Raw genomic sequence first — 8,965 nt, forward strand, 5'->3', positions numbered from 1 at the left:
GGAGAAGGAGGCAGTAGTTCCTGGAGGCAATTAGCTATACATTCCATTTCCTCTTCCTATTCCAGACTCTTCTTCTTCCTCTGTTGTTCCAAGCAAATAGAGATGAATCATGATACCTTAGATGAGTTTTGAGACCCCAGGCACTACACAATGAACAAGGAGGTAATGCGGATGCCCTAAACACATTAGTAAGCCAATTAACTGGGATGGCCCATGAAATCATGCTCCTAAACCTTCCAACCAAGAGACCAAATCCCATGAGGTGTTTGGTTGTACATAAGCAGCCTCAGCAGCTACTCTGCTCTTTTTTCTGTCATTATTGTAAATATGTTTATCACACCAATTTTTCCAATCTAACTTTTTACAGCTGTACAACTTATTGAGTGTTTACAAGAATTGGCTGTGCAATTCTACCCTTAATCAATATAATTTTTCCATCACTGTAAATCAGAACTCAGTACTCCAGAAGCAATACACAGTACTCCTCTTGTCTCCTGCTGTTGGTAATCACTAAGAAACTTTGGTCTCTATACTTTTTGTCTATTCTTGTCTTTATATAAGTGAACTCATACAATATTTGTCTTTTAGAGATTGACTTATTTCACTCATCATAATGTCTTCAACCTCCCTCTTACTGTGTCATGTATCCAGACTTAATTTCTCTTACTGACTGAGTAGTATTACACTATATGTACATACCATATTTTATTCATTCATCCATTGTTGGACATATACGTTGTTTCCACCTTTTGGTTACTGTGTAGAGTGTTACAATGAACACTGGTGTACAATGATCTGTTTGAGTCTCTGCTTTTGGGTCTTCTGGGTGTATAGTACTTAGGAGTGGAATTGTTGGGTCATATGATAGTTCTCAGAAGCAAGGATGGTGAGGCTTTGTCTCTCAAACTTCAGACATATTATCAAAAGGAACCAGACCCTAGAGAAGGACATTATGCTTGGTAAAGTAGAGAGTCAGCAAAAAAGAAGAAGACCCCAATGAGATGGATTGGCACAGTGGCAGCAGCAATGGGCTCAAGTGTAACAACACTTCTTAGGATGGCGCAGGACCGGGAAGTATTTCATTCTGTTGTGCATAGGATTGCTGTGAGTCGGACCAACTTCTATAATAACTGGAGGCTATTATAACTGACTCATATGGCAGTTCTACTTTTAGTTTTTTGAGGAACTACCACACTGTTTTCTACAACAATTATAGCATTTTGCATCCCCACCAACAGTAGATAAGGGTTCCAATTTTCCCACATACTTTAGACAAGTTCTTTAAGATTCTTAGAAATGTTGTTGTGTGTCAGAAAGTGTCAAATTAAATTAAGATTCTTAAAAACTCTTTTCTTCATGAAAAGGTCTATGTCCTTCTGAGATCACACAACAGGCACTAACAACCCTTGTATCTTTGGCCTTATCTTTTCCTTGAGTCTATTTATTTTGAGAAAATTTTGCAGCTATGAGAGAAGAGGCCATCAAACCTAAACTTTACTCCATTCTGAACAACTCCTCAAAGAAGCTTCTAGTGTCTTTATTTTACAGATGAGGAAACTAAGGTTCAGAAAAATTTAGTCATTTGTACAAATTTATTCAGCAAGTAAAGGGCACAAGTTGACACTCAGGTCTGTCCAACTGAAGAAACTCTTGTTTCCATTTTGCTCGCCTGCCTCTTAAACCATGATCACAATTCCCCCAAGAAGCGTTTGGGGCTAGGTGACTGCCAGTTCGAGTGTGGGTTCATTCCTCCCAAAGCAGAACCTGAGACAAGGACCTGGGTGCAGGTAGTTTATTTGGTAGGAACTGCCAGGAAGCATGATTGAGGGAGAGGGGAAGTGAGAAAAGGAAGGGAGGAAAGTCATACAGGGTTTGTTTATGAGTGGGTTGCTGCTCTGGGCAGCTGGCTTCACTCCTGTGGGAACTTTATAAGAAACTGTGCGTAATGTCCCTCAGAAATACTCCTTCAAGGGATGTGGGGGTGGATGTAAGTGCTATTGGGTCAGTTCTGACTCATAGTGATCCTGTGTAGGGTTTCCAAGGAGTCGCTGGTGAGTTTGAACCACCATCCTTGTGGTTAGCAGTCCAGTGCTGACCCTAAAGGTCCACACCAGGACTCCTCTCAAAAGGATAGGAAGCTGGAATATTTTATCCTTTGACTCTTTTCCTTCATTGGCTGAGGGTTTTCCCCGAGAACTTAAATGCTTGGTCTTCAGGGTGGAGCAAACTTTCATGGTGCCAGAGAAGTACAGTAATCCATGTGTTTGTGACAGGGATCTCCGAGACAAGGCAGCTGTAACACTCTATGTTGAGAGTGCTGCTGCAGATGCAAGCAATTTTAGGGTAGGACCAGGCCTCAGTGGGCGGAGCATCTGAAGTTCTACATTTTGCATGATTCTGATCTGCTCCTTCCCCACACTGAGTTCATTTTGTTACTGGTGCTTCAAAATGGCGGTTGGCCATAATTTCTAAAATGGTTTCAAACGGGAGGTGTGTAGAACAAATTCCAGTTCCTGCTTTATAGCTAGTCCTGAGGTCATAACTGATGTTTATTTTCCCCCTCATCCACTTGGGCTGCTAACCTCAAGGTCAGTCGTTCAAAACTACCAGCCGTTCTGTAGGAGAAAGATGAGGTTTTCTGCTCCCATAAAGATTTAAGGGGGAACATCAACACTAGCAAGGTATGATCACCACGGAATGGTCAATCATTCAAAACTAAAAGGGCAACATTTTCCTAAGGACAGAGTTGAGAAGGGATGGGAAGGAGGGTGGAATGGAAATAGGAACCCCAGGGAGGCAGTGGGATAACTGTTGTTGCATGGAAGGGCTGGCAATCATTGAGATGAAACAAAGTGTATGATTTATTGAATGTAAAACTGATCATCTTGTCTGTAAACCTTCACTCAATTCACAATAACAAGTTAAAAGAAGAAAGAAAAAAAAGATAATGGAGTTTTCCCATGGGGAAAAAAAAAAAAAAAAAAAGATTTACAGCCTCAGAAACCCTGTATAGGGTTGCTATGAGTCAGAACCGATTCCACGGCATATAACCACCACCATTCCCATTCTAGATTTCCCTACTCTTGCTCTTCTGGGTTGCTTTGTTTTCTCTTAGTAGAGTAACCCAGACCTTGATTCCTGAGACGCCTGAGCTCTTGGCTGACTTATCAGGCAGTGTTGTCATTAATTGCCATCAAGTCTGCTTTGACACATGATTGTACATGCTATGTAAAAAAGAACAAATAATCAATCCTCTACCAGCTTCATCACCATTGAGATGTTTGAGTCCATTGTTATAGGTTTTGTTTAGTGCCTTCCAACCTAGAGGACTCATCTTCCAGCATCATATTGGACAATTTTCTGCTGTGATCTATGAAGTTTTCATAAGGATACTATCACTTCTTTCTTCCTAGTCTGTTTTAGTGCCACTGAAATCTGTCCACCATAGGTGAAACTACTGCTACTTAAAATACTAGGGGCATAACTTCCACCATCACAGCAACATGCAAACCACATAGCTCATCCAACCGACAAGTGGTAGCTATAGTTCACTGAATCAAGCCAGAGTTGCTGCAATTTCTTTTCACCATACCACTGGGCATAGAAGCACCAAGAGGTGCCCTAGTGAATCCTCAAATTTTAGATATACTCTTCCTTACCCAATTTTGTAGCAGCAATGCCAGCTCCTTGGAATAATAAAGGTCAATTCTCCCTGACTCCTTTGCCTGTTAATTTCCTTTCCTGACATGAGGAACTCCAAATGCTCAGGCAATGATTGTAGCTGTAAGTTCAGTTGAACTCTTACAGTATCCTTTGGTGAAAGCCTCCACTTACTGGGAATCAATACCTCAATGCCACAGAGTCTAGACATTGGGGAAAGGAAGCACAAAATCCCCAAGGAGTCATTGGAGGTGATTAGAGGGTCCATTCCTACTTCTGCTCTTGATTCTCAGATCTGTGATTCTATTATTGGGGTCATGGTACTCGACAGAGTCATTGTTGTTGTTGTGAAGTGCTGTCCAGTCGGTTCCGACTCATAGCAACCCTGTATAGGGTTTCTGAGGAGTGACTGGTGAGCTTGAACTGCTGACCTGTTTGACACAAACTCCACTGTTTGATACAATTTTGTTGTGTCCAACCTACATTATGACTTGGTGGGTCATCTCAGGATGGGTAACTTGGTCAGCCATTCAAACTCTACTGTAGCCAACTAGTGTGCCAATTGTTGCTTTTTCAGATGCTCAATAATTCTCTGCAGTAGAAGGTATGCCTTTGTTCCAGAACTTTTGGGAACTGAGATGCGACTCTCCCATTGGGGCTTTTCAGAGACTTCACACTGTCTTACTTTATCTCCCAAAGATGTCTCTGTCGGGTCTATGTCAACTCCTTCCTTGTTGGTAGCCCAGGTGTTTCTTGGCTAGTAGCTCCTCACCTGACATCTATCTGTCTTCCCTCTTGTGTGCCTCTGTGTTTATTCTGCTCTTCTACAACTCACTCAGAAGGGTTTTGGTTCCAAACCAGCCCTACACCAGTATGACCTCAGTGATTTAACAAAAACCTGCTTCCAAACAATAACTTAGCACATATTTTTAGGGGCATAATCAATCCATAACAGTAGATAAAGGAGAGTTTTATTGTTGTTGTTGTGTTTATAACATAACATTTGCCAATTTAGCATTTTTTTATCTGTACTATTTAGCGTAGTGGTTACGAATCAGGCTGTGAGCCGCAAGCGGTCAGCAGTTCGAAACTACCAGCTTATCCATAGGAGAAAGATGAGGCGTTCTGCTCCCGTAAAGATTTACAGCCTCAGAAACCCTGTACAGGGTCGCTATGAGTCAAAACTGACTCCACGGCACACAATAACAACAACACAACAACTATTTAGTGCCATCAGTTATATTATTCATGTTGTGTAACCACTACCAGAAGCTGAAACAAGAAAGGATGTTCCCCTTGAAGCTTCAGGACATGCCAACACTCTTTATTTAGATTGTGAGGCTCCGGAACTGTAAGACAAGGCATTTCTGTTCTTACAAGGCACCCAGTTTGTAGTGTTGTGTTACAGCAGTCCTAAAAAAGGAACACACTTTCTTTCCTGAGTACTTTTCTCCCAGACCCAACCCCAGCCTCCATTCAGCCTCCATCCAGGTTTGCTGCCCCCCACCACTGGATGATCATCCTGGCATATGGGCACGTCCTCTGAAAATCGGTGGAATGGACAAGTTGGAGGTTCTCTAATGCAGTCTTTCAATAATCACAAAAACAGTAGCAAAAGCCAACCGTGATTACTATCTGCCTAATGTCGTTCCTAGAAGTTCTGGTGTGGCGCTGGGGATTAATGAGCCAGACTGCAAAGCAGTTTGAACTGCAATGTTGGTGGTTCAACCTCACCAGCTGCTCCTCAGAAACGCTCTACAGGGTCGCTATGGGTTGGAACCAACTCGACGACACTTAACAGCAACAACAGCAGTGTCATTCCAAATGCATTAGATGGGCTGCATCACTTAATCTTTGTAATAATCCTAGGAGGTAGACACTATTATGAGCTCCATTTTAGAGATGAGGAAACTGAGGCCCTGAGTGCTTAATCCAAATCCACTTGTCCGAAGTCACACTGTAGGAAGTACAGGGAGCCAGGATATCCATGTGGATGACTCTAGGGTCAAACCGCCTGGTTGATAAAACCAGAAGGGGAAGTGCCTCACCCCGGTCCCTGACACCATGACAGTGCCAATAGGAGACTTTGATGTAACTGATATTTCCTCATTCTTACCTAAAGTGCTATACAAATGCAGTGCAAAGCAAGACCCCTGTTCTGGTTTCCTCACTACTGTACCCCGAAACAGCGAGTCTTTTGCTTCAGGGTTTAGCAAATTGTGAAGGGAATTCAAGCCCCTTTGGGAAACATAAAGTAGTGAGAGTGAAAACGTTCCCATTCCTAGGGTGGTCTTGCGGCCTACAACGTTGTTTATGTATTCATTCTGTTGTAAAATTTGATTTCTGAGCTCAGTGATGTTGTGTTTTAACATTAACTCCCTTGTTTCCCAGAAGGCCTGAATCTAACTTTTTTTCTACACCTTGTATATCCTCTTGCCAGTCTGGTATGGCTCTGTAGGACAAACACTAGACTGCTAACCTCAAGAGCAGTGGTTCAAACCAAACAGCCGCTCCTTGGAGACCCTATTTAGGGTTCCTATGACTCGGAACGGACTTAACATCACATAAAAACAAGAATAAAGTCTTCTCATGGACAGGTTTTTCCACCTGGGGCTGTAGTGCTGGATTGAGGGCGAGGCCAGGCTGAGTCCTACCTGTCTGACCCTATGGGGCTCCACAGAGTTCAGACTCCAGCAGAGAGGGCTGGATGATCTGCTTTCTTCATGTCCCTTTTATTTCCATGGTTGGGAGGAGAGCCGGTGTATGGAGGCAAAGAACTGAGGATGCCTGGAGATTCTGGGGACTAGGTCTAAACAATCCAATTCACTCTTCTCTTAGAGAAGAAGAGTGAGCTCCTTGCTGGAGGGAAGAAAGCCTTGGATTTATTTGACTTGCCTAAATCCAGCCACAAACTCTCTTGGTCCTACGTTCAGAATACATCCAGAGTCTAGTCATCTCACCTTAGCCTCCACTGCTGTTCTTCTAGTCCAAGCCATCACCTCTTTAGTAATTTTTTTTTCTTTAAATTTTATTTATTTTCTTGTTGAGAATATACACTGCAAAACATACACAATTCAACAGTTTCTACCTGTACCATTTAATGGCATGGATTACATTCTTCAGGTTGTGTAACCTGTAACCATTTTCACCCTCTTTTCCTGAGTTACCATAAACTAACTGACCTCTAAGGTTCCTATCTAATCTTTCAAATTACTGTTGTCAAATTGATTCAGTGTAGGTCTGAAAACAACATAACACTCAAAGCAAATCTTTTTTACTAGTTAAGCTAAACCTTTGTATGGTTTTAAGAAGACTTCAGGGGATATATATATACATACATACATATATTGTTAAGTGCCGTTGAGTTGGTTCCAACCCATAGCGACCCTGTACAGGGTTTCCAAGGCTGAAAATCTTCATAGGAGCAGAAAGCCTCATCTTTCTCCCACGGAGCAGCTGGTAGTTTCGAACTGCTGACCTTATGGTGTGCATCCCGATTCGTAACCACTACACTACCAGAGTTCCTTTATATATATACATATAGATGAGGTTTTCTGCTCTCGTAAAGATTTATAGCCTCAGAAACCTTCTGCAGGGTCACTATGAGTTGGAACCACCTCCACGGCACATAACAATAACAATGACAGATATGTATGTGTATATATATATATTCAGTTTTTGTTGTGAATTGAGTGATAGTTTACATGGGACAACATCAGTTTTTACACTCATCATTTCATTGCAGTGATTACAATCTCCTTTGTGCGTCATCATTCAACAGTATTTTTGGTTCTATTTCCTGTGTTGCTGTTTTTGTTTTTTGGGGGAGCTGAACTGTACACAAAAACACTCAGGAATATATAATAATTTAAACAACCAAAGAGCACATTCTGCAAGCCTGCCTCCTGGCCACCAGCACCTGTTTACACTTGTTTCCTTTATCTTTTTTTTTTTTTTTTAATCTTCCTCTAGTCAAGTCTAATCATCAAGCCATCGAAGCTAGATCGAATGGGTACTGTGTACAAGTTTGGGCATTTTTGTGCATCTCCTGAGGGGATATTTTTGGTTTAAAGATTATCTCAGGGAAGTAGGTTCAGGTGTTCATCCACCCTCCATGGGTTCAGAATTTTAAATTCTGTTCTATATTTTCTCCCTTTTGATCAGGATTCTTCTATGGAATCTTTGATTAAAATGTTCAGTAATGGTAGCCAGGTACCATCAGTTCTTCTGGTCTCATGACCAAGGAGATAGTTATTTAGGAGTCAATGTGCCCCTCCTTCCAAATCCTCCTCTGGTTCCTGCCTCTCCTTCTATTGCTCCACGTGAATTGAGATCAACTGTTGTGCCTTGGATGACTGTATGCTGGTTTTTAAGATCCCAGGCACTATGCAACAAACTCGACATAAAACAGAAGAACTAGAAGTTCTGCAACAGGGGTGCTAGTGATGCTGTAGGATAAGAACTGGACTTCTAACCACAAGATCTGCAGTTCAAGCCACCAGTGGCTCCTTGGGAGAAAGATGAGGCTTTCTGTTCCCATAAAGATTTAGAGCCTCAGAAATCCTATACAGGGTCACTAGGAGTTGGAACCAACTCGATGGCACTTAACAACAAAGGGGTGAAATAGAAATATTAAACATACCATTTGGCTAATGATTTCGGATGTCCCATGAAATCATGGCTCTGAGCCTCCAAACAAAGGAACCAAATCCCGTGAGGTATTTGATGATATGTAAACAACCTCAGCAACTGTTCCTTTTTCTTTTTTCTGTCTCTGGTAGCGTAGTGGTTACGAATCGGGCTGTGAACCTTAAGGTCAGTGGTTTGAAACTACCAGCCGCTCCGCGGGAGAAAGATGAGGCTTTCTACTCCCGTAAAGATTTACACCCTCGAAAACCCTGTACAGGGTCGCTATGGGTCGGAACCGACTCGAAGGCACTTAACAACAACAACAACATTGTAAATATGCCTATCACAAAACTTTTGTCAATTAAAAATTTTAACAGGTGGACAATTTATTGACAGCAATGATAATGGTCTACTGTGCATCCCTACCTTTAATCAATGGGATTTTACTGTCACTGTAAACCTGTTGCTTCCCTTCCCTCTCTCCACTATTTCCCCATGAATCACTAATAAGTTTTTGTTTCTATACATTTGCCTTTTCTTGTTTTTTTAATATAAGCGAGGTCATGCAGTATTTATCCCTTTGTGATTAACTTATTTACTCAGTGTAATATCTTTAAGCTCCACCCACACTATAACATGTATCAAGACTTCATTTCTCCTATTGGCTGAGTAGTGT

Source organism: Chrysochloris asiatica, unplaced genomic scaffold (assembly GCF_000296735.1).
Source record: "Chrysochloris asiatica unplaced genomic scaffold, ChrAsi1.0 scaffold00038, whole genome shotgun sequence".
Classification (NCBI taxonomy): Eukaryota; Metazoa; Chordata; class Mammalia; order Afrosoricida; family Chrysochloridae; genus Chrysochloris; species Chrysochloris asiatica.